The sequence below is a fragment of the Bos mutus genome, chromosome X (assembly GCF_027580195.1).
Source record: "Bos mutus isolate GX-2022 chromosome X, NWIPB_WYAK_1.1, whole genome shotgun sequence".
Classification (NCBI taxonomy): Eukaryota; Metazoa; Chordata; class Mammalia; order Artiodactyla; family Bovidae; genus Bos; species Bos mutus.
The window spans coordinates 47,504,649-47,531,823 of NC_091646.1; the positions used below are offsets into that span (position 1 = coordinate 47,504,649).

Here is a 27,175-nt window from a genome sequence, read left to right on the forward strand (position 1 = left end):
TTCAACAATACAAAATCCACTAGCAGTAGGAGATTTCAATAGTCCATTTTAAATAATGAATAGAACATCCAGATAGGAGATCAGTAAAGAAATGGAGAACTGGAAAAACACTAGAGACAAATGACCTTAAGGAATATATACTAAATAGTCCCCCAAGGGCAGGAAAGTACACATTCTTCTCCAGCACAGATGAAACAGTATCTAGGATAGATCATGTATTAGGTCACAAAACAAGTCTTAATGAATTTTATAAAATTGAAATCATAGCAAGTATATTTTCTGAACATATGGAATGATTAGATCTCATTGATATCTTCAGGACAGTCCATCCAAATGCAAAGGGTGCACCTTATTTTCAAGTGTACATGGAACATTCTCCAGGATGGGACACATCTTGGGTCACAAATCAAATCTCAGTAAATTTAAGAAAACTGAAATAGAATCAAGCACCTTTTCTTACCACAAAGCTATGAGACTAGACATCAATTACAAGGGAAAAAAAAAAAAAAAACCTAAAAACAACAAACACTGGAGATTAATACATTCCTAAATAACAAGCAGGTTACTGAAGAAATCCAAAAGGAAATAATAATAATAATAAAAATCCTCAAAACAAATGACAATGAAAACAACTCAAAAACTATGGGATGCAGCAAAAGCAGTTCTAAGAGGGAGGTTTATAGCAGTACCATCCTACGTCAAGAAAAAAGAAAAACATTGAATAGACAACAAAATTTTACACCTAAAACAACTGGAAAAAGAAGAAAAAGAAACCCCAAAATTAGCAGAAGGAAAGAAATCATAAAGATCAGAGCAGAAATAAATGAAAAAAGATATGAAAGAAATAATAGCAAAGATTAATAAAGCTAAAAGCTGGTTCCTTGTGAAGATAAACAAAATTGATAAACTTTAGCCAGACTCACCAAGAAGAGAGAAGAATCAAATAAACAAAATTATAAATGAAAAAGGAGAGGTACAATAGACAATGCAGAAGTACAAAAGATTATAAGAGACTATTGTGAGGAACTATATGGTGATAAAGTGAATAACCCAGAATAATTGGACAGATTCTTAGAATTGTTCAATCTTCCAAGACTGAACCAGGAAGAAATAGAAATTATGAACAACCCAATTACAAGCTCTGATCAAAAATCTCCAAAAAAACATTTTCAATCCCATCTCTCTTGGCTGCTAACCCAATCAGCTTGAAACTTCCTCCAAAAAGTCAGATTGCCTTCCCAAACCAGAGAGATGGGATTGAAAATGGAATTCGGGCCTCCGTACCCTTGGTGTCGGCTCAGCAAGTATTTCTTAGTTGCCACTGGCCTGAAGAAGCTATGTTGTAAACTCTTTGATTCCTTTGATTGTGTACTTTATATTTTTCCCCCCTGTTTCTTAATAAATTCCTTTGAAAAATATGAAAAAAAAAATCTCAAAAAAAACAAAAGCCCAAGACCAGAAGTCTTCACAGATGAATTCTATCAAACATTTAGAGACAGGCTAATGCCTATCTCTCTATAACTCTTCCAAAAAAAAAATTGCAGAGAAAGGAATACTTTCAAACAGATTCAATGAGGACACCATCACCCTGATACCAAAACCAGACAAAGACAACCCACAAAAAGAAAACTACAGGCCAATATCACTGATGAACATAGATGCAAAAATCCTCAACAAAATTTTAGCAAACAGAATTCAACAATACATTAAAAAGCTCATACACCGTGATCAAGTTGGGTTTATTTCAGGGATTTAAGGATTCTTCAATATATGCAAATCACTCAATGTGATACACCATATTAACAAATTGGAAGATAAAAGCCATGTGATAATTTCAATATATGCAGAAAAAGCCTTTGACAAAATTCATCACCTGTTTATGATTAAAACTCTTCAAAAAATGGGCATAGAAGGAACCCACCTCAACATAAATAAAGACCATATATAATAAGTCCACGACAAACATTATTCTCAATGATGAAAAACTGAAAATATTCCCCCTAAGATCAGGAACAAGCAAGGGTGTTCACTTTTACCACTATTACTCAACATAGTTTTGTAAGTCCTAGCTACAGCAATCAGAGAAGAAAAAGAAATAAAAGGAATCCAAATCAGAAAAGAAGAAGTAAAGTTCTCACTGTTTGCAGATGATACGATACTATACATAGAAAAACCCTAAAGTTGGTATCAGAAAATTACTGGAGCTAACCAGTGAATTCAGCAAAGTCGCAGGATAGAAAATCAATATACATAAATCTCTTGCATTCTTATACACTAACAATGAAAAATCAGAAAGATATTAAGGAATCAATCACATTTACCATTGCAACAAAAATAATTAAATATCTAGAAATAAACGTACCTAAGGAGACAAAATAACTGTCCACAGAAAATTATAAGACACTGATGAGAAAAAGCAGATGGCATAAACAGATGGAGAGATATCTCATGTTCCTGGGTAGGAAGAATCAATATTTGAAAATGACTATACTACCAAATGTAATCTACAGATTTAGTGCAATCCCTATCAAGTTACCAATGGCATTTTTCTTAGAACTAGAACAAAAATTTTCACAATTCACATGGAAACACAAAAGACCCTAAATAGCCAAAGCAGTCTTGAGAAAGAAGAATGGAGCTGGAGGGATAAACTTTCCTGACTTCAGATTATACTACCAAGCTACAGTCATCAAGACAGTATGGTACTGGCACAGAAACAGAAACATAGACCAATGGAACAAGATAGAAAGCCCAGAATTAAACCCATGCACATATGGATACCTTGTTTTTAGCAAAGGAGGGAAGAATATACAATGGGGCAAAAACAGCCTCTTCAATAAGTGGTGCTGGGAAAACTGGACAGCTACATGTAAAAGAATGAAAGGAGAGGGTGGGATGATTTGAGAGAATAGCATTGAAATATATACATTACCAAATGTAAATTAGATAGCCAGCAGGACTTTGATGTAGGATGCAGGAAACCCAAAGCCTGTGCTCTCTGACAACCTGGATGGGGTGGGAAAGAAGGTTCAGGAGGGGACACATGTATGCTTATGGTCAATTCATGTTTATTCATGATAGAGGCTATCATGGTATTGTAAAGTAATTATTCTCCATTTGAAAAGTAAATAACACATGGCTATAAGAAAAGATTTTTAATTATCTTATAAAAGAAAAGAAGGACAAGGGTACTGATGATTATGTTACCCTGTGTCAATGGAGAGACAGGGCCCCTATAAAACAAAGATAAAGAATGAAAACAAACCTACTCTGCAATGTTTTGCAGCAATAAAATTTTCGCACTGCAAAAAAAAATGAAAATGAAAACAAATATACCAAATTTATGTAAGTGGCTAAAGAAGCATTAAAAGGAAAGTTCATGAAGATAAAAGCCTAGATTAAAATAAGATGAAAGATCTAAAACAATCTTACTGTATACCTCAAGTAGCTAAGAAAAGAGAATCAGATCAGATCAGATCACTCACTCAGTCGTGTCCGACTTTTTGCGACCCCAAGAATCGCAGCACACCAGGCCTCCTTGTCCATCACCAACTCTGGGAGTTCACTCAGACTCACGTCCATTGAGTCAGTGATGCCATCCAGTCATCTCATCCTCTGTCGTCCCCTTCTCCTCCTGCCCCCAATCCCTCCCAGCATCAGGGTTTTTTCCAATGAATCAACTCTTCACATGAGGTGGCCAAAGTACTGGAGTTTCAGCTTTAGCATCATTCCTTCCAAAGAAATCCCAGGGCTGATCTCCTTCAGAATGGACTGGTTGGATCTCCTTGCAGACCAAGGGACTCTCAAGAGTCTTCTGCAAAACCACAGTTCAAAAATAACTAAGCCCAAAATTAGCAGATGAAATTAAATAATAAATCAGATCAGATCAGTCGCTCAGTCATGTCCGACTCCGTGCGACCCCATGAATCGCAGCATGCCAGGCCTCCCTGTCCATCAACAACTCCCGGAGTTCACTGAGACTCACCTCCATCGAGTCAGTGATGCCATCCAGCCATCTCATCCTCTGTCGTCCCCTTCTCCTGTCCCCAATCCCTCCCAGCATCAGAGTCTTTTCCAATGAGTCAACTCTTCGCATGAGGTGGCCAAAGTACTGGACTTTCAGCTTTAGCATCATTCCTTCCAAAGAAATCCCAGGGCTGATCTCCTTCAAAATGGACTGGTTGGATCTCCTTGCAGTCCCAGGGACTCTCAAGAGTCTTCTCCAACACCACAGTTCAAAAGCATCAATGCTTCGGCGCTCAGCCTTCTTCACAATCCAACTCTCACATTCATACACGACCACAGGAAAAACCATAGCCTTGACTAGATGAACCTTTGTTGGCAAAGTAATGTCTCCGCTTTTGAACATGCTATTTAGGTTGGTCATATCTTTACTAGAACAGAAATAAATAATATAGATAACTGTAAAATTAGAAAAAAAATGCATTAGTACAAATACCTGGCTTTTTGAATAGATAAACAAAATTGACAAAACTTTAGCTAATCTAAGAATGAAAGAGAAAAGACTCAAACATAAAATTGTAAATGAAAAAGGAGACATTACAGCTGATGCCACAGAAATAAAAAGGATCATAAGAGACTATTAAAAATGTCATTCAGTTCAGTTCAGTCAATCAGTCATGTCCTACTCTTTGAGACCCCATGGACTGCAGCACGCCAGGCCTCCATGTCCATCACCACCTCCCAGAGTTTACTCAAACTCATGTCCATTGAGTCGGTGATGCCATCCAACCATCTCATCCTCTGTTGACCCCTTCTCCCCCTGCCTTCAATCTTTCCCAGCATTAGGGTCTTTGCCAGTGAGTCAGTTCTTCCCATCAGGTGGCCAAAGTATTAGGGTTTCAGCTTCAACATCAGTCCTTTCAATGAACATTCAGGACTAATTTCCTTTAGGATGGACTGGTTGGATCTCCTTGCAGTCCAATGGACTCTCAAGAGTCTTCTCCAACACCACAGTTCAAAAGCATCAATTCTTAGGCACTCAGCTTTCTTTATAGTCCAACTCTCACATTCATACATGACTACTGGAAAAAACCATAGCCTTGACTAGATGGACCTTTGTTGGCAAAGTAATGTAATTAAAAGTAATTAAAAATGTGTACATTGACAAATTAGATAACCAAAAAGTAATGGATAAATTGCTATATATGTATATATCCCAATACAATTTGTTATTTCCACATTCCTAAATTTCTATAATGTAATTGTACATCAATACAGAACTTTATTATAAATATCAAAGTTGAAAAAGTAAAATTAGAAAAACAAAGTTATGTCTTTTCATGTATGGTTTAGGCTACAAGACTGTGTGGGTTTTGTTTTGTGTTTTGAGAGGGATAATGCATTAATTTGTTGAATATTACATTCTACCACAATCTGCTGTTTTTAATCCTTCTCCTGTGAATGAATGTAATTCTCTTGCCAAATGATTATGTCACCTGACATTTTAAAAAGTATTTACTTGTACCTCTACCTCATTTTAAAAGCATTCAAGGTTTCTTATAATATGAACATATACAATAAAATGTTCTAAAAGATCAATTTTACACAAAGAAAAAGGGAAACAAATATTTTAAATAATAGGAAAGTTTCAGCCAGGATACAAAACAGAAAAATAAATATTCAGGTCATAGAGACCTACATTATTGCTATATGGAGTCTCAGCTCAAGTTTTAAACTTCCCAGGAGTCAAAGTGAAAACTGAGTTCTTGGTATTTATCAGAAAAAAAGAAAACAGTTCTTCATAGAATAACTTCTTAAAGACATTCTTCATTGGGTTTTCATAGTAGAACAACGAGGCTTATATATGGGATTCCCTTCAAAAGTATTGCTGGGGTAGATGCTTAAGTGGATATGTTGTCCTATCCAACTCTTTGCAACCCCATGGACTGCACACAAGGCCTCTCTGTCCTGCACTATCTCCCAGGGTTTGTTCAAATTCATGTCCATTGAGCTGGTGATGCTATCTAACCATCTCATCCTCTGCTGCCCTCTTCTCCTTTTGCCTTCAATCTTTCCCATCATTAAGGTATTTTCCAATGAGTTAGCATTTCCCATAAGGTGGCCAAAGTACTGGAGCTTCAGCTTCAGCAACTGTCCTTCCAATGAGTATTCAGGGTTGATTTCTTTTTGGATTGATTGGTTCGATCTCCTTGCAGTCTACGGGATTCTCTATAGTCTTCTCCAGCACCACAGTTTTAAAGCATCAGTTCTTTAGAACTCAGCCTTCTTTATGGTCCAACTCTCACACCTGCACATGACTACTGGAAAAGCCATAGCTTTCAGTATTTGTACATTTGTTGACAAATGATGTACATTATCTAGGTTTTTCATCACTTTCCCTCCAAGGAGCCAGTGTCTTTTAATTTCATGACTGCAGTGAATGTTAGCAGTGATTTTCGAGCCTAAGAAAATAAAATCTGTCAACTGCTTCTGATTTTTCTTCTTCTATTTGCCATGAAATAATGGCTCAGTCGCTAAGTCATGTCTGGCTCTTTGCGATCCCATAGACTGTAGCCTGCCAGGCCCTCTGTCCATGGGGTTTTTCCAGGCAAGAATACTGGAGTGGGTTGCCATTTCCTTCTCCAGGGAATGTTCCTGGACCATGGATTGAACCCATGGCTCTTGCCTTGGCAGATGGATTCTTTACCACTGAGCCATCAGAAAAGCCCCTAAGTGGGTATGGATGGATTTTGTTTATATCAAGTGGGAGGAATGTTAGAACAAGAGTGGCAGTTTTGTTTGGAGAAAATCTGTATAGATAATATTAAAACACAGCATAATTCACATGTCTGTGAAGAACTACAATAACATGGTCAACATATGCAAAATTTCTGATAGTCTTCCAACTTGATCTGAATTTAGACCTTACTGAATGCTGAAAATATTAAACTGACTGAATATTCTTTTTTTTTTCTTTTTTTTTTTTTCAACAAATGCAAACACAGGAAGAAAGTTATTTTTTATAAGCATTTCGAGTTTGATTTTCACCACTTTTGTGGGCAGTTAGCCATCTCAAAGCAATTTTTATTGCATAATTAGGCAATTGGTAAACTCATGTTTAAGGAATAGCACTTGGGAGAAATGAACACTCAAGGCATGATGGCATTGTTGGTAAGAAAAACTTCAGGAATGGTCCAGACGTAGTTACACTCTTAACGGGTCTTGTATTAGTCACTCTTTGACCACCTGCTGCAATAAGCACTTAATTGTCAATAAGGCTCAATTTCATATTTCAGCAAAATGTCTTATAAAGCTAAACAGACGTTTCCAATGAGAATACAGACATCTACAATGTGATGGAAAAAAGTGCTTTTAAAAAAATTCTAAAAACACAATGAGCATGAATAGGTGATGGGGTCTTAATAAAATGTTCCTGTTTGAAACGTGCTTGGAATTTTCTTATTTGCAACCCACAGGTTCGTTGGGCAGTGGTTGCAAGAATTGGCAACACATAAAACATTAATCTGTTGGCAATAGAGAACTACAAAGAAGTTTTTAAAACTTCACCTAAAGATGAAGATAGAACTAAATTTTACACACAAAAATTTGCACTTAAGTATTTCAAAGTGTTTCCTAACAGATTTAAGGAAAAGTATTTAACTAAACTAGTATCTTGGTCCACAGATATCAATAGGCATAAATTGAATCCCTTGCACCCAGCAGGCACTCAATGAATGTTAAACTAATGAGTGAACTGAATAGACTTTTGTACAAAAATGCTATTTTATAACTCTAACATGATAAGTCAGATGGCAAGATTTTCAGCCTTTTAAAGGGCAAAAGGATTTGCACAATAATATAAAACACAGAAAGCACACCCTTTATGTATGTTATTTAAATATGAAAATATTTTTTAGCATATTATGTTAAACATTCTTATTTATATTTCCATTACCTAAAGTCTTTCTACTCACAAGTACTAACTCCATTATGTAAGGCATGGTAACCAGTTGGATAATGAAGGTATTATTTTGGTTTTGAACACAATGAGTTGATGTGTTGAAAACTTCAATCACATTATAATCTTGGGGGAAAAATGAATATTCTTTATATACTACCTGTATCTCACAGTCTTGCACCTGATCTCCATAAATATAATATTTCAGTATTTATGAAGATAAATACTTCAGTATTTAGCTTGGTTTGTGACTGTGGGACTTTTTGTATTTGTTTCATCATGTACTTGCTAGCTGTCCTCTGCAACTTTCAATCTGTTAATGAGCTTGATAACTACTAAGATCCTGGTACTACATATGACCTCTAATTGCAGATGATTTGTTGATGACAGCATTTTTACATAACAACTCAATTAGTAGATAAGTTACTACAGAAAAATGTTTTATAAAGCAAAGATATGAGTCATTTTTTAAAAGTAATCATGTTCCCCAAAAGTAAGGTATTCTTTATCTTGTTAATATTTACTTTTGTTTTTTGTTTGTTTTGTTTGGTCAAGAGTAGCTTACAAATCTTTGAGTACTAACCAAGACATTTTTCAAAATGATCTCAAAGAACTTGGCTACTATTAAACAATAAGAATAATAATGAGTGAAGTGATACACCATCATCACTTCCACCATGCATTTATGTTCTTCTCATTAGCCTACAATAGTTCCCCAGAACTTCGCAATTTAAGTCTTATTCCCACTCATGTGCTTCAAGAACTTTACATCATGCAATATGCCCATGCAGAGCCCAACTCACTATTGGTCAACTTGAGCTAACACAAAAGCTATAAGCTATGCAATTCTATCTTGCTGAGGAACTGAAATGAAGCAGGGTATAATTCAAAGTTACACTTCAATATGACAAAAATACATTTAAAAAGTTGCAAGCATATAGTGTTGCAGCATATACTGTATTCACAGTTTAAAGATGTATGATGTACAACTCAGAATTTCAGTTTCTAATATTACCTTTTTCTGGTCTTACCTATTTTTTATGGAGTAGCATGGTGAGATCTCATTATTATCAGGTGTTTAGAATGATCATCTTATAAAAGCCAGTAGACATTCACAGAACTTTCTATTTGCTTAAACAAAACAAACAAAATTTCCCAAAAGATTTGTCACTGTCTGAAAGTCTCCGTCAGTAATCTATCTACTTGAATTGTCAGCCAAACTTATCATCAGAGCTTGCTATTTAATATATAACTGTGTCCATCTATCTAATTTCCTGTCTTAAATCTCTTTAAAAAGCAACAAGGTAGTCCTTCAAAATTAGATAGATGAGTACATTGCTTCCTGAAGGAATGGTGAAGGATCATGTTTCCTTTTTATCTCCCCTGTACCTAGCAAAGAACAAGACATATAGTAATTCTGAAAATAAATGAAATGCTACATTTTATATTGCCATACAGTTTACAAATGCATTTAAAAAATTTGATCCAAGTATTGTCATTTTTATTCATAATTCTCATTATTTTACAGATGAAGACTGTCCCACTTATAAGGCTGTGATTTGCCAAAATATAAATGACTGTCATGACTGGATCATTAGACAACCTGGACTACTGTCATGATTGATTTCTAATACAGTTCTCCCCTTAGAATAAGACTTCTTCAGCATTTAAGAAATGAATGATCCATGCATTCATGTATGAAATAAATATATATCAGGCAACTTTGATGTATGAGGCAGTGAAAAGGATTCAAATACAGGCGTGAATATGTGATGCTTGAATATATATTTTGAAGACAGAGCCATCTTTGGAGGAGAGAAGGATGATACTGAATCCAAGCCAGTTCTCTGAGGAAATCGCCACCTTTTATTGACCATGAAATCAACAGGCAAAATTCCCATTAGGTTTCCTGAGTACCTGAGGAAGTTCTTTTTTATAATTCAAGATCCTACCAGAACTCTTTCAGCTCATCTTCACCACTCAGCTACTAGAATAGCAAGCAAACCATGCATACTTGCTTGAATATTCACTAACAGCTTTATTGTAAAACTCCAGATAACACAAAAGTTTCATAAGGACAATTTTTTTTCTCTTAACCAAGGGTAAATATATTCAACACAAGGAAACTGTGAACATGCATATATACACAGCCAGCTTATGGAATGGCATAAGAAAAGCTTATGGAAAATTCAACTGTTCTCAGTTTTGGAACTATGAAAAACATTTTAGCTAAGTTATTTTTATTGCAGTAAAAAATATACAACATAAAATTTACAATCTTAACTGTTTTTGAAGCAGCTTTATTTTTAATATTTACATGTTTTGACTATTTCATAAGCAATTCAGCAGTGTTAAGTATATTCACACTGTGGTGAAAAAGGTCTCCAAAGTTTTTCATCTTGCCAACCTGAAAATGTATCCCCAATAAACAACTCTTAACTTCCCCCTCCCCCAGTCCCTGGTAACCAACATTCTACCTCTGTTTCCATAAATCTGACTACTTTACATAACTCACATTTAGTGGAATTATATAGTATTTGTCTTTTTGCAACAGGCTTATTTCACTAGCAAATTGACCTCAAGGTTCATGCATGTTACAGCATGTGACAGACTTAACTTGCTAGTTAAGTCTGTTCCGTATCTCATTATATATACTTCACATTTTTTTAATCCATTCATCCAAATGAATGCACATTTTTCTTGTTTGGCAATTGTAATACTGCTGCTATGAACAGGCAGGGATGTGTAAATATCTCTTTGAGACACAGCTTTCGGTTCTTGGTGTATATATCCAGAAATAAGAATGCTGGATCATATGTAGGTTTTTTTCTTTGAATGTCTATACTGTTTTCCATGGGGGCTTCCCTGGAGACCGGGTTCAGTCTCTGGGTTGGAAAGATCCCCTAGAGAAGGGAATGGAAACCCACTCTAGTACTCTTGCCTGGAAAATCCCATGAACAGAGGAGCCTGGCAGCCTATAGTCCATGGGGTAGCAGGGTGTAGGACTCAACTAAGTACACATGCCAACATCACTCTTTTCCCTAGTAGTTGAACCGTTTTACGATCCCATCCACAGTGCATATAAGTTCTCATTTTTCCACATCCTTGTCAATGCTTACTATTTTCTGTTTTCTTTTAATAGTACTCAACCTAGTGAGTATAATATGATATTTTATTATAACTCAATGAAACTAAGCCATGCCCGTGGGGCAACCCAAGATGGGCGGGTCATGGTGGAGAGATCTGACAGAATGTGGTCCACTGGGGAAGGGAATGGCAAACAACTTCAGTATTCTTGCCTTGAGAACCCCATGAACAGTATGAAAAGGCAAAATGATAGGATACTGAAAGAGAAACTCCCCAGGTCAGTAGGTACCCAATATGCTACTGGAGATCAGTGGAGAAATAACTCTGGAAAGAATGAAGGGATGGAGCCAAAGCAAAAAGAATACCCAGCTGTGGATGTGACTGGTGATAGAAGCAAGGTCTAATGCTGTAAAGAGCAATATTGCATAGGAACCTGGAATGTCAGGTCTATGAATCAAGGCAAATTGGAAGTGGTCAAACAAGAGATGGCAAGAGTGAATGTCAACATTCTAGGAATCAGCGAACTGAAATGGACTGGAATGGGTGAATTTAACTCAGATGACCATTATATCTACTACTGCGGGCAGGAATCCCTCAGAAGAAATGGAGTAGCCATCATGGTCAACAAAAGAGTCTGAAATGCAGTACTTGGATGCAATCTCAAAAACGACAGAATGATCTCTGTTTGTTTCCAAGGCAAACCATTCAATATCACAGTAATCCAAGTCTATGCTCCAACCAGTAACACTGAAGAAGATGAAGTTGAACGGTTCTATGGAAGACCTACAAGACCTTTTACGACTAACACCCAAAAAAGAGGTCCTTTTCATTATAGGTGACTGGAATGCAAAAGTAGGAAGTCAAGAAACACCTGGAGTAACAGGCAAATTTGGCCTTGGAATACGGAATGAAGCAGGGCAAAGACTAATAGAGTTTTGCCAAGAAAATGCACTGGTCATAACAAACACCCTCTTCCAACAACACAAGAGAAGGCTCTATACATGGACATCACCAGATGGTCAACACCAAAATCAGATTGATTATATTCTTTGCAGCCAAAGATGGAGAAGCTCTATACAATCAACAAAAACAAGACCAGGAGCTGACTGTGGCTCAGACCATGAACTCCTTATTGCCAAATTCAGACTTAAATTGAAGAAAGTAGGGAAAACCACTAGACTATTCAGGTATGACCTAAATCAAATCCCATCCCTTATGATTATACAGTGGAAGTGAGAAACAGATTTAAGGGCCTAGATCTGATAGAGTGCCTGATGAGCTACGGAATGACGTTTGTGACACTGTACAGGAGACAGGGATCAAGACCATCCCCATGCAAAAGAAATGCAAAAAAGCAAAATGGCTGTCTGGGGAGGCCTTACAAATAATTGTGAAAAGAAGAGAAGCGAAAACAAAAGAGAAAAGGAAAGATATAAGCATCTGAATGCAGATTTCCAAAGAATAGCAAGAAGAGATAAGAAAGCCTTCTTCAGAGATCAGTGCAAAGAAATAGAGGAAAACAACAGAATGGGAAAGACTAGAGATCTCTTCAAGAAAATCAGAGATACCAAAGGAACATTTCATGCAAAGATGGGCTCGATAAAGGACAGAAATGGTATGGACCTAACAGAAGCAGAAGATATTAAGAAGAGATGGCAATAATACACAGAAGAACTGTACAAAAAAGTTCTTCAGGATCCAGATGGTCACCTGATGGTGTGATCACACATCCAGATGGTGTGATCACACATCCAGATGGTGTGATCACCGACCTAGAGCCAGACATCCTGGAATGTGAAGTCAAGTGGGCCTTAGGAAGTATCAGTTACCACCATAGACTGGAGCACACCAGGCTTCCCCATCCATAACCAACTCCTGGAGCTTTTTCAAACTCATGTTCATAGAGAGTGTGATGCCATCCAACATTTCATCCTCTGTCGTTTGCTCCTCGTCCTGCCTTCAATCTTTCCCCTGCCTTCAATCTTTCCCAGCATTAGGGTCTTTCCCAATGAATCAGGTCATCCCATCAGGTGGCCAAAGTATTGGAGCTTCAGCTTCAGCATCAGTCCTTCCAATGAATATTCAGGACTGATTTCCTTTAGGATTGACTGGTTTGATCTCTTTGCACTCCAAGGGACTCTCAAGAATCTTCTCCAACACCACAGTTCAAAAGCAGCAATTGTTTGGCCCTCAGCTTCCTTTGTAGTCCAAATCTCACTTTCATACATGACTATTTGAAAAAAAAAAAAAAAACACATAATTTTGACTATATGGAATTTTGTCCGCAAGGTAATGTCTCTGCTTTTTAATATGCTGTCTAAGTTGACCATAGCTTTTCTTCCAAGGAGCTAGTGTCTTTTAATTTCATGCCTAGTCACTACCTGCAGTAATTTTTTTTTTTCTGTTCAGTATCTACTAAACAAAGCTAGTGGAGGTGATAGAATTGCAGTTGAGCTATTTCAAATCCTGAAAGATGATGCTGTGAAAGTGCTGCACTCACTATGCCAGCAAATTTGGAAAACTCAGCAATGGCCACAGGCCTGGAAAAGGTCAGTTTCCATTCCAATCCCAAAGAAAGGCAATGCCAAAGAATGCTCAAACTACCACACAATTGCACTCATCTCACATGCTAGTAAAGTAATGCTCAAAATTCTCCAAGCCAGGCTTCAGCAATATGTGAACCGTGAACTTCCTGATGTTCAAGCTGGTTTTAGTAAAGGCAGAGGAACCAGAAATCAAATTGCCAACATCCACTGGATCATGGAAAAAGCAAGGAGTTCCAGAAAAACATCTATTTCTGCTTTATTGACTATGCCAAAGCCTTTGACTGTGTGGATCACAATAAACTGTGGAAAATTCTGAAAGAGATGGGAATACCAGACCACCTGATCTGCCTCTTGAGAAATTTGTATGCAGGTCAGGAAGCAACAGTTAGAACTGGACATGGAACAACAGACTAGTTCCAAATAGGAAAAGGAGTACTTAAAGGCTGTATATTGTCACCCTGTTTATTTAACTTCTATGCAGAGTACATCATGAGAAACACTGGACTGGAAGAAACACAAGCTGGAATCAAGATTGCCGGAAGAAATATCAATAACTTCAGATATGCAGATGATACCACCCTTACGGCAGAAAGTGAAGAGGAACTAAAAAGCCTCTTGATGAAAGTGAAAGAGGAGCGTGAGAAAGTTGGCTTAAAGCTCAACATTCAGAAAACGAAGATCATGGCATCCGGTCCCATCACTTCCTGGGAAATAGATGGGGAAACAGTGGAAACAGTGTCAGACTTTATTTTTCTGAGCTCCAAAATCACTACAGATGGTGACTGCAGCCATGAAATTAGAAGACGCTTACTCCTTTGAAGGAAAATTATGACCAACCTAGATAGCATATTCAAAAGCGGAGACAATACCTTGCCAAAGTACTCAAGTTTCAGCTTCAGCATCATTCCCTTCAAAGAAATCCCAGGGCTGATCTCCTTCATAATGGACTGGTTGGATCTCTTTGCAGTCCAAGGGACTCTCAAGAGTCTTCTCCAACACCTCAGTTCAAAAGCACCCATTGTTCGGCGCTCAGCCATCTTCACAGTCCAACTCTCACATCCATACATGATCACAGGAAAAACCATAGACTTGACTAAACGGATCTTTTTGGCAAAGTAATGTCTCTGCTTTTCAATATGCTCTCTAGGCTGGTCATAACTTTCCTTCCAAGGAGTAAGCATCTTCTAATTTCATGGCTGCGGTCACCATTTGCAGTGATTTTGGAGCCCAAAAAAAGAAAGTCTGGCACTGTTTCCACTGTTTCCCTATCTATTTCCCATGAAGTGATGGGACTGGATGCCATGATCTTCGTTTTCTGAATGTTGAGCTTTAAGCCAACTTTTTCACTCTCCACTTTCACTTTCATCAAGAGGCTTTTAAGTTCCTCCTCACTTTCTGCCATAAGGGTGGTGTCATCTGCATATCTGAGGTTACTGATATTTTTCCCGGCAGTCTTGATTCCAGCGTATATATAAGTTAAATATAAGTTAAATAAACAGGGTGACAGTATACAGTCTTGACATACTCTTTTTCCTATTTGGAACCAGTCTGTTGTTCCATGTCCAGTTCTAACTGTTGCTTCCTGACCTGCATGTAGGTTTCTCAAGAGGCAGGTGAGGTGGTCTGGTAATTCTTCTAGGTCTTTGTTAATTGATTCTTGCATTTTTTCCATTTTGTATTCAAGGTTTTTCATCATTTTTACTATCATTATTCTGAATTCTTTTTCAGGAAGTTTGCCTATTTTCTCTGTATTTATTTGGACTTCTGTGTTTCTAGTTTGTTCCCTCATTTGTGTAATATTTCTCTGCCTGTTCATTATCTTTTTTTTAACTTATTGTGTTTGAGGTCTCCTTTTCCTAGGCTTCAAGGTTGAATTCTTTCTTCCTTTTTTTTTCTTCCCTCCTAAGGTTGGTCCAGTGGCCTGTGTAAGCTTCATATAGGGTGATATTTGTGCTGAGTGTTTGTTTGTTTGTTTTTCCTCTGATTGGCAAGGTTGAATGATGTAGTAATCTTGTCTGCTGATGATTGGGTTTGTATTTTTGTTTTGTTTGTTGTTTAGGTGAGGTATCCTGCATAGGGTGCTACTGGTGGTTGGGTGTTGCTGGGTCTTGTTTTCAAGCAGTTTCCTTTGTGTGAGTTCTCACTATTTGATACTCCCTAGGGTTAGTTCTCTGGTAGTCTAAGGTCTTGGAGTCAGTGGTCCCACTCCACAGGCTCAGGGCTTGATCTCTGGTCAGGAATCAAGATTCCACAAGTGGTTTGCTATGGTATTAAGTGGGATTAAAACAAATATCCAAAACTAGAAAGCAAAGATGAACCCCAGACAAATGGCAGTTACAAAATCAGACAAGTAATAATTAAAATAATGAAATATACACACATGCATATACATCCATGAGCAAAGTGAAAACAGTCCAACAAAAACAAGGCACAGTAGATTGACCCAGTGAACAAAGAAAATTAAAAATTATATTTACCAGTTAAGAACAAAACTGACTAAAAGACAAACTGGAAAACAAAATTAAAACAAGGGGACAAGTGGGGAATAAAGCAATGGAAACAATAACAAATATGTTGAGAGGAAAGTAAAGAAAGTAAAGAAAGAAAGAATAGATATGCAACATTAAATAGAAGTAGATGAAGATTTATATACATTAAAGATTAACTTCAAGTGGAAAAGAACAGTAGGAAAGGCAAACAAATGAATAAATATAGAAAAATGTAATAGGTTTTAAAAATTAAAATTATAAAAAAAGAGAAAAAAAAAAAAAGAAAGGAGAAAGAATAAAAAAAAAAAGAAGAAAGCTCCATAGAACTGCAAAAGCCCAACTTAGAGCCAGAGGTTTATAACAACAACAAAAATTGTGACTGAATATACACCTAAACATATATACTGATAAGTAAATTCAAAACAGTCCAACAAAAATACAGTACAATATATTGACCCAGCAAACAAAGGAATCAAAAAATTATATCTACCAGATTAAAACTGGAAAAAAAAAATAAGAAACTAAAGCAAGGTGCCAACTGGGAAATAAAGCAATGAAAATAAAACCAACCAATTTGTTGAGAAGAAAGAAAAGAAAGAATAAATATGCAAAGTTAAATAGAGGTAGATAAAGAAGATTTATATACATTAAAGATTAACTGCAAGGGAAAAAAACAGTAGGAAAAGCAAACAAGGAAATAAATGTAAAATATATATATATATGCTAAAAAATTAAAATTTAAAAAAAAAAAGAAAGAAAGAAAAGGAAAACTCACAGGACTGCAAAATCCCAATGTAGAGGTTTATAACAACAATAAAACTTGTGACTGAGAAAAAAAAAAAAAAAAAAGCTCGGAAGCTTAATTAGATTTCATAAGGCCAATAAAATAGACAACTACAACAGGTGAAGAAATAAAAGGAAAAAAAAGAAAAAATCCAAAAGAATCTACAGAACAAGTCAAAATATAAGAATAATAAATGTTTTTCTCAAGTCACTGCTGTCAGAGTCCTTTCCTTTGCTGTGAGGCATAGTCCACCTCACCTCCCTAGGATGCCCTCCAACACTGTGTTGATCTCTGGACCTGCTGTGGGTGCAGCTCAGATTCTAATCTGGTCCTACTCCTGTGTGTTCTTGCTTCCAATGTTCACAGCTATAAGAACTACTGTTTTCTTTTGTGGTAGCTCTCAATGATCTTTTATATATTCCATTGACACAGAGTCTGCCTAGTTAGTGGTGTGGATTTAATCAGCAGCATGTACAGCTGGTGGAAAGGTTTTGGGTTTCTCCCTTAGCCACACTGCCCCTGAGTTTCAATTGTGGTTTTCTTTCCACCTCTGCATGTGGATCATCCTCTGGGGTTTGCTCCTGAGGCTGCCCTGTAGGGCTTGGGCTTGCCCCTGTGAGGGCCAGGTGTAGAGGTAATGCAGTTGCTTGGGTCACATGGTTCTGGCAGCACCAGGCACACAGAGCAGTTGGCAGCTAGGGCAGCAGGAAATATAGTGCTCTAGAAGGGTATGGCAAACAATATTGGCCAGTATACTGCAGTATTCTTGCCTGGAGAACCCCCCTTCCCTGACAAATAAGCCTGAAAGGCCACAGTCTGCAGGGTCACAGAGCCAGACATGATCAAAGTGACCTTGTGCACATAGACACAAGACTTTTTTTTTCCTGTTCCAGCTCTGCCTTAGTGAGAGTTGAGTGTGAAGGTATTGCACCTGCTTGGCTTGTGGGAACCTTGGTGATGCCAAGTGTGCAGGAACACAGACTGACTCCACTGAAGGAGTTATGGCCCTATCAGAGTCGTTTTTCAATCCTTTTGTAGCTGACGATCAGAAGGCCTCTTTGGCCAGTCTTTCTCCTTAGCTCCACACATTCAGGCACTTAGAGGGCTCCCTTGCCTGAGGTCTTTCTCTGTTCAGAGCATCAGGCACATAGAGGGACCCCCCTGGCTCAGGTCCTACTCTGTAGATTGGCACGTCAGGCACTTAAAGGGGCACCCTGGGTGGGGTCCTGCTCTGCAGTTCAGTGTGTCAGGCATTTGATGGGCCAGCCTCTCTGTTGTTCAGCTGCCAATGCTGGCCTGTGGGGAGAGAGAGGTTATGGTGATGGCTCCACCCCCTATGCATGACTCAGCTGTATCACCTTGCTTCCATGGCTGCCTGGCTTTCCTCCACAGGAATTTCCTATCACAGTCTCCTTTCTCAATCTGTCCCTCCGCAGTCAACAGCACTCCTCACTCTGGAATCGGTCCACATTCCCCAAACTCCAGCTCCCAGCCACTGCACCTTCCAGGGGACCCTTATCCCTGTCCAGGCTATGTATGGCTGTGGCAAGGACTGTCTGATTTTCATTCCATTTAGGTGCCACAAATCAGCTGCTTCACTCTCAGCCTTAAATGTTTCTCCTCTGACTCAGACAATTGCCCTGAAATGGGATCAGATCCCTGCTTCAGTTCCTCCACCAGCCCAGGGCAGGTCCAGTGCTACTAATACTTCTGCTTTTCCCCCGAGTTCCTTTGTTCTACTGAGTTTTGCGTGGTACTATATATTCTTTTCCTCTGGTCAGGTACTCCTGTCCACTCTGAACTGATGTTCTGCATGTACTTCTGTGTCTGAAAGTGTGTTCCCAATGTATCCATGGAGAGAGATGTACTCCCCATCCACCTACTCCTCCACCATCTTGTTCTCTCTTCCTTGTTTCTTGTATCCTATGTTTTACTCTTTCTTAGACTGTTCTTTCATTTTGGAGGAGCAGCACAACCTCTGGTAGATTTCTAAAAAGACCACCTGGATTGTTTCCATTCACCCTATTACTTCCTGGCTTAAAGTTCAGCTTTCCCTTGTTTGCTAAATGGTATGACTTCTAGTTTCAATTTTTTTTTTCTGTTGTCTCATTCTTTCCATTATCTTTTCATTATTATTTCCCATTTAGCTTTTTCTCATTGCTACTTTTAATGAGGTGTTAAAGGAAAAGAGAGGTAAATTGTTGACTACAATTTAGAAAGTTTTGCACTAACTGCCGAGTTTGGTTTAATTTTTTAAAGTTCAGATCAGATCAGATCAGATCAGTCGCTCAGTTGTGTCCAACTCTTTGCGACCCCATGAATCACAGCACGCCAGGCCTCCCTGTCCATCACCAACTCCCGGAGTTCACTCAGACTCACGTCCATTGAGTCAGTGATGCCATCCAGCCATCTCATCCTCTGTCATCCCCTTCTCCTCCTGCCCCCAATCCCTCCCAGCATCAGAGTCTTTTCCAATGAGTCAACTCTTCGCAGGAGGTGGCCAAAGTACTGGAGTTTCAGCTTTAGCATCATTCCTTCCAAAGAAATCCCAAGGCTGATCTCCTTCAGAATGGACTGGTTGGATCTCCTTGCAGTCCAAGGGACTCTCAAGAGTCTTTTCCAACACCACAGTTCAAAAGCATCAATTCTTCGGCACTCAGCCTTCTTCACAGTCCAACTCTCACATCCATATATGACCACAGGAAAAACCATAGCCTTGGCTAGACGAATCTTTGTTGGCAAAGTAATGTCTCTGCTTTTGAATATGCTATAGTACTTCATAGAAACAGTTTCCATTATGATGCCTAAAAGCCAGCATTTGCAAATTTGATGGAAGTTGGCCAGATATCACTGATAGAAAGTTTGCTTTCTTTTGCACTTAACATCTAAGCTTATTTAGCCCATGAAAATTGTCTCAGTTCAGTTCAGTTGCTCAGTCGTGTTTGACTCTTTGAGATTCCATGGACTGCAGCACACCAGGCCTCCCTGTCCATTGCCAACTCCCAGAGCTTGCTCAAACTTGTGCCCGTTGAATCAGTGATGCCATCCAACCATCCCATCCTCTGTCATCCCGTTATCCTTCTTCCTTCAATCTTTCCTAGCATCATGGTCTTTTCCAGTGAGTCAGTTCTTTGCATAAGGAGGCCAAAATATTGGAGTTACAGCTTCAAAATCAGTTTATCCAATGAATATTCAGGACTGATTTCATTTAGGATTGACTGGTTTTATTTCCTTGCTTTCCAAGGGACTCTCAAGAGTCTTCTCCAACACCACAGTTCAAAAGCATCAATTTCACAGAGTCCAAAAGGCCATTCTATAAATCTCTGTCTCTTTTGCTGTCTCACATACAGGAGAGGGTGAGGGTGGGATGATTTGGGAGGATGGCATTGAAACATGTATAATATCATATGTGAAATGAATTCCCAGTCCAGGTTCGATGCATGATACAGGATGCTCCGGGCTGGTGCACTGGGATGATCCAGAGGGATGGAATAGGGAGGGAGCTGGGAGAGGGTTTCAGGATGGGGAACACAGGTACACCCATGGCGGATTCATGTTGATGTATAGCAAAACCAATACAATATTGTAAAGTAAATAGCCTCCAATTAAAATACATTTATTTATTTTTTAAAAAGCATCAATTCTTCAGTGCTCAGCTTTCTTTATAGTCCAACTCTCACATCCATACATGACTACTGGAAAAACCATAGCTTTGACTAGTGGACCTTTGTCAGCAAAGTAATGTCTTTGCTTTTTAATATGCTGTCTAGGTTGGTCATAGCTTATTTTCCAAGGAGCAAGCATCATTTAATTTCATGGCTGCAGTCACCATCTGCAGTGATTTTGAGACCGAGAAAATAAAATCTGTCACTGTTTCCATTGTTTCCCCATCTATTTGCCATTAAGTGATGGGACTGGATGGATAATCTTAGTTTCTGAATATTGAGTTTTAAGCTAGCTTTTTCACTCTTCTCTTTCACTTTCATCAAGAGTCTCTTTAGTTCCTCTTCACTTTCTGCCATAAGGGTGATATCATCTGCATATCTGAGGTTCTTATTTGGGCTTCACTAATGGTTTACCTGGTAAAGAATCCGACTGCAATGTGGGAGACCTGGGCTCAATCCCTGGGTTGGTAATATGCCCTGGAGAAGGGAAAGGCTACCCACTCCAGTATTTTGGCTGGGAGAATCCGATGGACTGTATATATAGGGCTGCAAAGAGTCAGACACAACTGAGAGACTTTCACTCACTCACACTGCAAGTTACACCTCATGTATAATGAAGGAAAGACAGTAGTTTATTTTATTCATTCATGTCATCTATGTTCAAAATCACTTGAACTTCATTGGTTCTTCAGAAATAACTTAAAGATGTAAATTCTTGTGAAATAACTTAAGACAGAAATTGAATAGCAATTTTATTAAGGCAAACCACAGTTTTTTACCAAAAAAATCTGTTTTGCAAATTCAGCATTGATTTAAAGACATCTGTGCAACTTAGATTTCATGTTAATACTGCATTTAGGCAAGGGGAAGCATAGTAGATATGCATACAGCAGAAACGAGACCATGCATAATATCGATACTACCAAATTTTCCAGTATGCATGGAGGAGCCTGGTAGGCTGTAGTCCATAGGGTTGCTAAGAGTCGGACATGACTGAGTGACTTCCCTTTCACTTTCCACTTTCAAGTATTGGAGAAGGAAATGGCAACCCACTCCAGTGTTCTCGCCTGGAGAATCCCAAGGACGGGGGAGCCTGGTGGGCTTCTGTCTCTGGGGTCGCATAGAGTCGGACACAATTGAAGTGACTTAGCAGCAGCAGCAGCAGTCCATAGAAGGTCTGAACAAAATTATTAAAAAGTTGAAACAGTTCCCACTATTTTTAAAAAAGTAATAAATAATTTAGAAATAATTATTTAATAGAGTTCATTGGAAAATTCTATTGGCTTTCATACTGTAGATATATTCACACATATACAACATATACACTCAAAATACATCACAGACATATTAAGCCTTCTAATGTTGTAGGATAGTCTTTCAACTCAATTAGAATCTTTAGTCAAAACAATAAATGGCCATTCCAATTTGAGATGATGATGTCTGATTCACATTAATCCACTTTCCCATTTAAATACCTATGAGAACAAGGTATAGAATCTAAGTAGCTTTTAGTAGAGGAGCAGTTCTATGAGGCAAAGACCAACTTGGGCTTAACGGAAAATAAAATATATGTAAGAGAAGACTTTTAGTGTTTTCACTTTATATTGCCATATTAGTGGCTCAAGGATGGGGATACAAACAAAAAATTATTGGTCATTCATTTACCATTTGAAAAACTGTTAACGACACAGGTAGCCATCCCCACCTGGAGCTCTTCAGTATTTATTGCTAAATACCTTAAGAAAACTATAGTTCTTAGTGATGCATCATTGCATGAGGTAAAATGGAATGATCAATAACCAAAAGTGTTTTAAAATCTCTAATGTGTTAGAGCTCAGATATTTTTTTTAAATTCACAAAAACAAAATAAGAACTCAAGAGTAGGTTTATGATGATAATTTATAGCAAGTAAACAAATGGAGGCATATTTTTATAATTATTTTAAAGAGATTAATCATAAGAGAAAAAGCAATATGTAAAAGAATGTTGCAAAAATGAAATAATTATATAATAATAATAGTACAGGTGTACAATTCTAAACTGTATTGGCACACATTGGGAATCGTTGAAAGGATGTTGTAAAAGATGCTTAATAATTTCAAATTAGATAAGGAGAAAAATGTATTGTACTCAAATTTTATAGTTATAGAAAATAATATTTACAAATATAATTGCAAATTATATAAAGTAAAAATAAAAGTAATATGTATTAAATCAGCAATTTTCTTAAGATAATAGCAATGTTTTATTTTTTTAAAAGATCAATGTCAAATGCAGTCCCATAGACTGTTTCTGAAAACAAATTGTTATAGCCTTCCTGGAAAGAAGTTTGGGGACATACTTATGTAGGCACACATAATTGTACTTCTTGATCCATTAAATCCACATCCTATAAAATATACCATGAGGTTCAAATTCAACTGTGATATATGTACAATAATGTTCAGTGCAATATTATTTATAATTTGCTATAAATTTCAGTGAGAAAATAAAAATAAGTTACATGTCTAACAACAAAACGCAGACACATAGGTCATAGTATACATCTTAATATAATGTTCACATGAAAATTATTTTTCAAACAGTATGTAATATCATAGAAATATTTATAATTTTAAGTAAAAGGTAGAATATATATAATATGACATCAGTTTCTGTTGAAGAAAAATATACATATAAAAATAAAGAATGAGAAGAATAAAAGTTATATGAAAATATGATGAAATATTACTAATAGGTTTTTGAATTATGGGTAGTTTTTATTTACTCACTCATAGCATTTTTTTGCTAATTATATGTAAATGAGTGCATATTGCTTTTAAAATTTAAATAAATAAAGCTAAGTGATCACATGATAACTGTGATCCTAAATTTTTTTGAAGGTAAATAAGCATGATTCATTTTATTGCACTTTGCTTTATTGTACTTTGCAGATTCTGCATTTTTTGCAAATTGAACATTTGTGGCAACCCCACATCAAGCAAGTCAATTGTCTTCATTTTTCCAGAAACATTGGATTAATTCATGTCTCTGTCACAATTTTGTAATTCTCAAAGTTTTTCAAGCTTTTTCATTATTATTATATTTGTTATGGTGATCTGGGATCACTAATGTTTGATGTTACCATTGTAACTGTTTTCAAGGGTCAGAAATCATGCCCATATAAGATGGCAAGCTTAATCAAATGTGTATGTTCTGACTGTTCTGTGGACTGGCCTTTACCCCATCTCTATCCCTCTTCTTGGATGGACCTCAGTATTCTGAGACTCAACAATATTGAAATTAGGCCAGTTAATAACTATACAATATCTTAAAAGACATTGAACACTTAAAAGTGTTCAAGAGAAAGAAAGAGCCCCTCATCTCTCACTTAAATCAAAAGCTGGAACTGATTAAGCTTAGTGAGGAAGTCACATAAAAAGCTGAAATAAGCCAAAATCTAGACATCTTGTGCCAAATAATTAGCCAACTTTTATATGAAATGGGAAAGTAATTGAAGGAAATTAAAAATGTTTCTCCAGTGAACATATGAATGGTAAGAAAGTGAAACAACCTTGCTTATATGGAGAAAGATTTAATGATCTTATTTTATATTGCTTGTTTTTATTTTCTAAAAGTTTAAAAAAAAGATGTGGTGGTCTGGGTAGAAGATGGAACCAGCCACCACATTACCTTAAGCCAAGACTTAATTCAGAGCAAGGCCCACCAAACTCTTTTCCATCCTATAAAAACTGGAAGAGATGAGGTAGCATCAGAAGAAAACTTTACCTCTATAAGCTGTTTCTACAACATAAGAGTGTAAGATGAGGCAGCAAGACTCAAATAGAAGCTGCAGCAAGTTATCCAGAAGACCTAGCTAAGATAATTAATGAAAGTAGCTACATTAAACAACAGATTTTCAATGTAGACACAACAGCCTTACAGTGGTAGAAGGTGCCATCTAAGACTTTCATAGCTAGAAAGGAGAAGTCAATGCCTGGCTTCAAAGTGTCAAAGAACAGGTTGACTTTCTTGTTAGGGACTAATACAGATGGTGATTTAAGTTGAAGAAATGCTCATGTACCATTCCAAAACGCTTAGGGTCCTTGAAAATTATGTTAAATCTACTCTGCTTGTGCTCTACAAATGAAACAACAAAGACTAGATGACAGCACATCTGTTTACAATATGGTGTACTGAAGAGTTTAAGCCACTGCTGAGACCAATTATTCAGGAAAAAAAAATTCCTTTCAAAATGTTACTGCTTCTTAATAATGCACCACATCAGTCAAGAGCTCAAATGGACATGGAAAATGATATTAATGCTTTTATGCCTGTTAACACAATTTCCATTAAGTCAACCATGGAACAAGGAGTGAATTTTCCTTTCAAGTCTTGCTACTTAATAAATACATTTTGCAATGTTTGTAGCTGCCATGGAGAGTGGTTCCTCTGACGGATCTGTACAAAGTAAGTTGAAAACCCTCCGGAAAAGATTCACCATCCTAGATACCATTAAGAACATTATTGATCCATGGGAAGAATTAAAAATATCAACATTCACAAGAATTTGGAAGTTTATTCCAACTCTCATGGATGACTTCAAGGAGTTTAAGGTTTCAGTGGAGGAAGCCACTGCAGATGTGGGAGAAATAGTAAGAGAAATCAAATTAGATGTGGAACCTGAAGATCTGAATTTCTGCAGTCTCAAGAAAAAACTATCAGATGAGGAGTTGCTTCTTATGGATGAGTTAAAAAAGTAGTTGCCTGAGATGGACTCTACTTCTGAGGAAGATGCTCTGAAGATTGTTGAAATGCCAACAAAGGATTTAGAATATTGCATACACTTTGCTTGTACAGGAGCAGCAGTGCTTGAGAGAACTGACTCCAGCTTTGAATTTTCTACTGTTGATAAAATGCTCTCAAACAGCATTGTAAGCTATAGATATATAATTAGTAAAAGGAAGACCCAATCAGTGCAGAAAACTTCATTGTTGTCTTTTTTTAATTTAATTTTATTTTTAAACTTTACATAATTGCATTAGTTTCACCAAATATCAAAATGAATCCGCCACAGGTATACTTTTTAAGAAATTGCCACAGCTACTCCAACCTTCATCAATCATCAGTCTGATCATTCAGCAGCCATGAACATCAAGGTAAGACTCTCCACCAGAAAAAAGATAACAACTCACTGAGGGCTCAGTTGATGGTTATCATTTTTTAAGAACAAAGTATTTTTTTAGTTAAGGTATATATATTGTTTATTTTAGACATAATGTTATTGCACAATTAATAGACTACTGTATAGTTACATATAACTTTTAAATGCATTGTAAAACCAAAAAAAAAAAAGTTTGACTCATTTCACTGCTCTATATTCTCTATCATGGTCATCTGAAATCTCAGAGTTATGCCTTTATTATATGTATTCCAATTTTTTTTAACCTACTCCAAGGTAAAAATTTATAACATCCACAAATGATTTCTTCTACATATTATTGTGTTACAAATAGTGGCAAATTATTAGTAATCTCTATTGAATATCTCATCTTCTTTTCTCATTTGAAAGAGAAAATTTATGTGTGTCCTTCTGCTGCTCACATCTTGTTGTGGCCCATCTTCTACTATAACTCAGAATCTGGAGCCTTCGCTCTCTCATCGATAAATCACTGTATTCTAGGACTATGGGCAGAAAGAAGCTCATAAATTAAAATCATCTAATTATTTTGGTGAATTGTGTCACACTTTACTTTTTAAATGAAACAAACTAGACTAGACTAGAAGAATAGAATGTAGCATAAAGTAGAACAGAAGAGAACAAAACATGTTAGTAAGGTAATTATTGTTCCCCATAATTTCAGTTGTTCCTTTTTTGTTGTTGTTGTTATATATGTATGTGTGTACTGAGTCATGAGCTAAATTAATTCCTTAATATGGTTCATGATTTAAAAGGCTTGAAAAACCACTATACTAAAAGGATGACTGTTTTGGCCAACCAAACTAAAGGTTTCCCTGGCTCTGCTATAAAAATAAAAACTTTGCTGCTACTAAAGATATGGCATTTCATTTGGAGGTAGTTCTGTTCCCTGTTGCTTACATTTTTATAAAAAACCAAATATGACTGAAGATTCAAGCAGTGGGCTTTCAAAGGAAGTGTGCTACATACCACATTTTCATCAATCCCTAATTTCAAACTCCTCCATTAGTAAACTCCTCCTTCAGTCTGCAAGCTACCTATAGTTATAGACTTTGATCCAGCAAACTAGTAAATTTGTAAATGTACACTATTTGGAAATATACACATGGCAAACTTAGACTTCAGTCTACATCCTGCTATCTAGTAGATTATAAATGCAAATATATCCAACAGAAACTTTCAAATGTATAGAAAACAAATTGAAAACATCAGCATAGAAAACTTAAAGACCTCAGACTTAAAATCACAACATCAATTCCCTAGAAGTAAGCAGTCCTTTTTTTCCTTTTATATAGCATGCTAAGGAGCTTTAATTTTCAAAAGCATTGAGAGCTTAATTATGTTAATAGAACCTTAGAGGAGACTTTTTATAGTTCTGAAATAGAAAGATAAATATTTATGACTTTTCTTATTTCTAGTAGTGTGGTTAAGTCTGCATTCAGCTACTCACATTCTCTCAGCTGTTCTCTTTATTCCCCTCTCTGATTATTGGTGATATGAACAT

General features: G+C 36.9%; 1 pseudogene; it reads left to right on the forward strand.

Moving 5' to 3' along the window:
- Nucleotides 1-25,721, forward strand: part of LOC102272559 (tigger transposable element-derived protein 1-like) — a 146,191-nt pseudogene extending 120,470 nt beyond the window's left edge.
- Nucleotides 25,722-27,175: the final 1,454 nt, after the last annotated feature.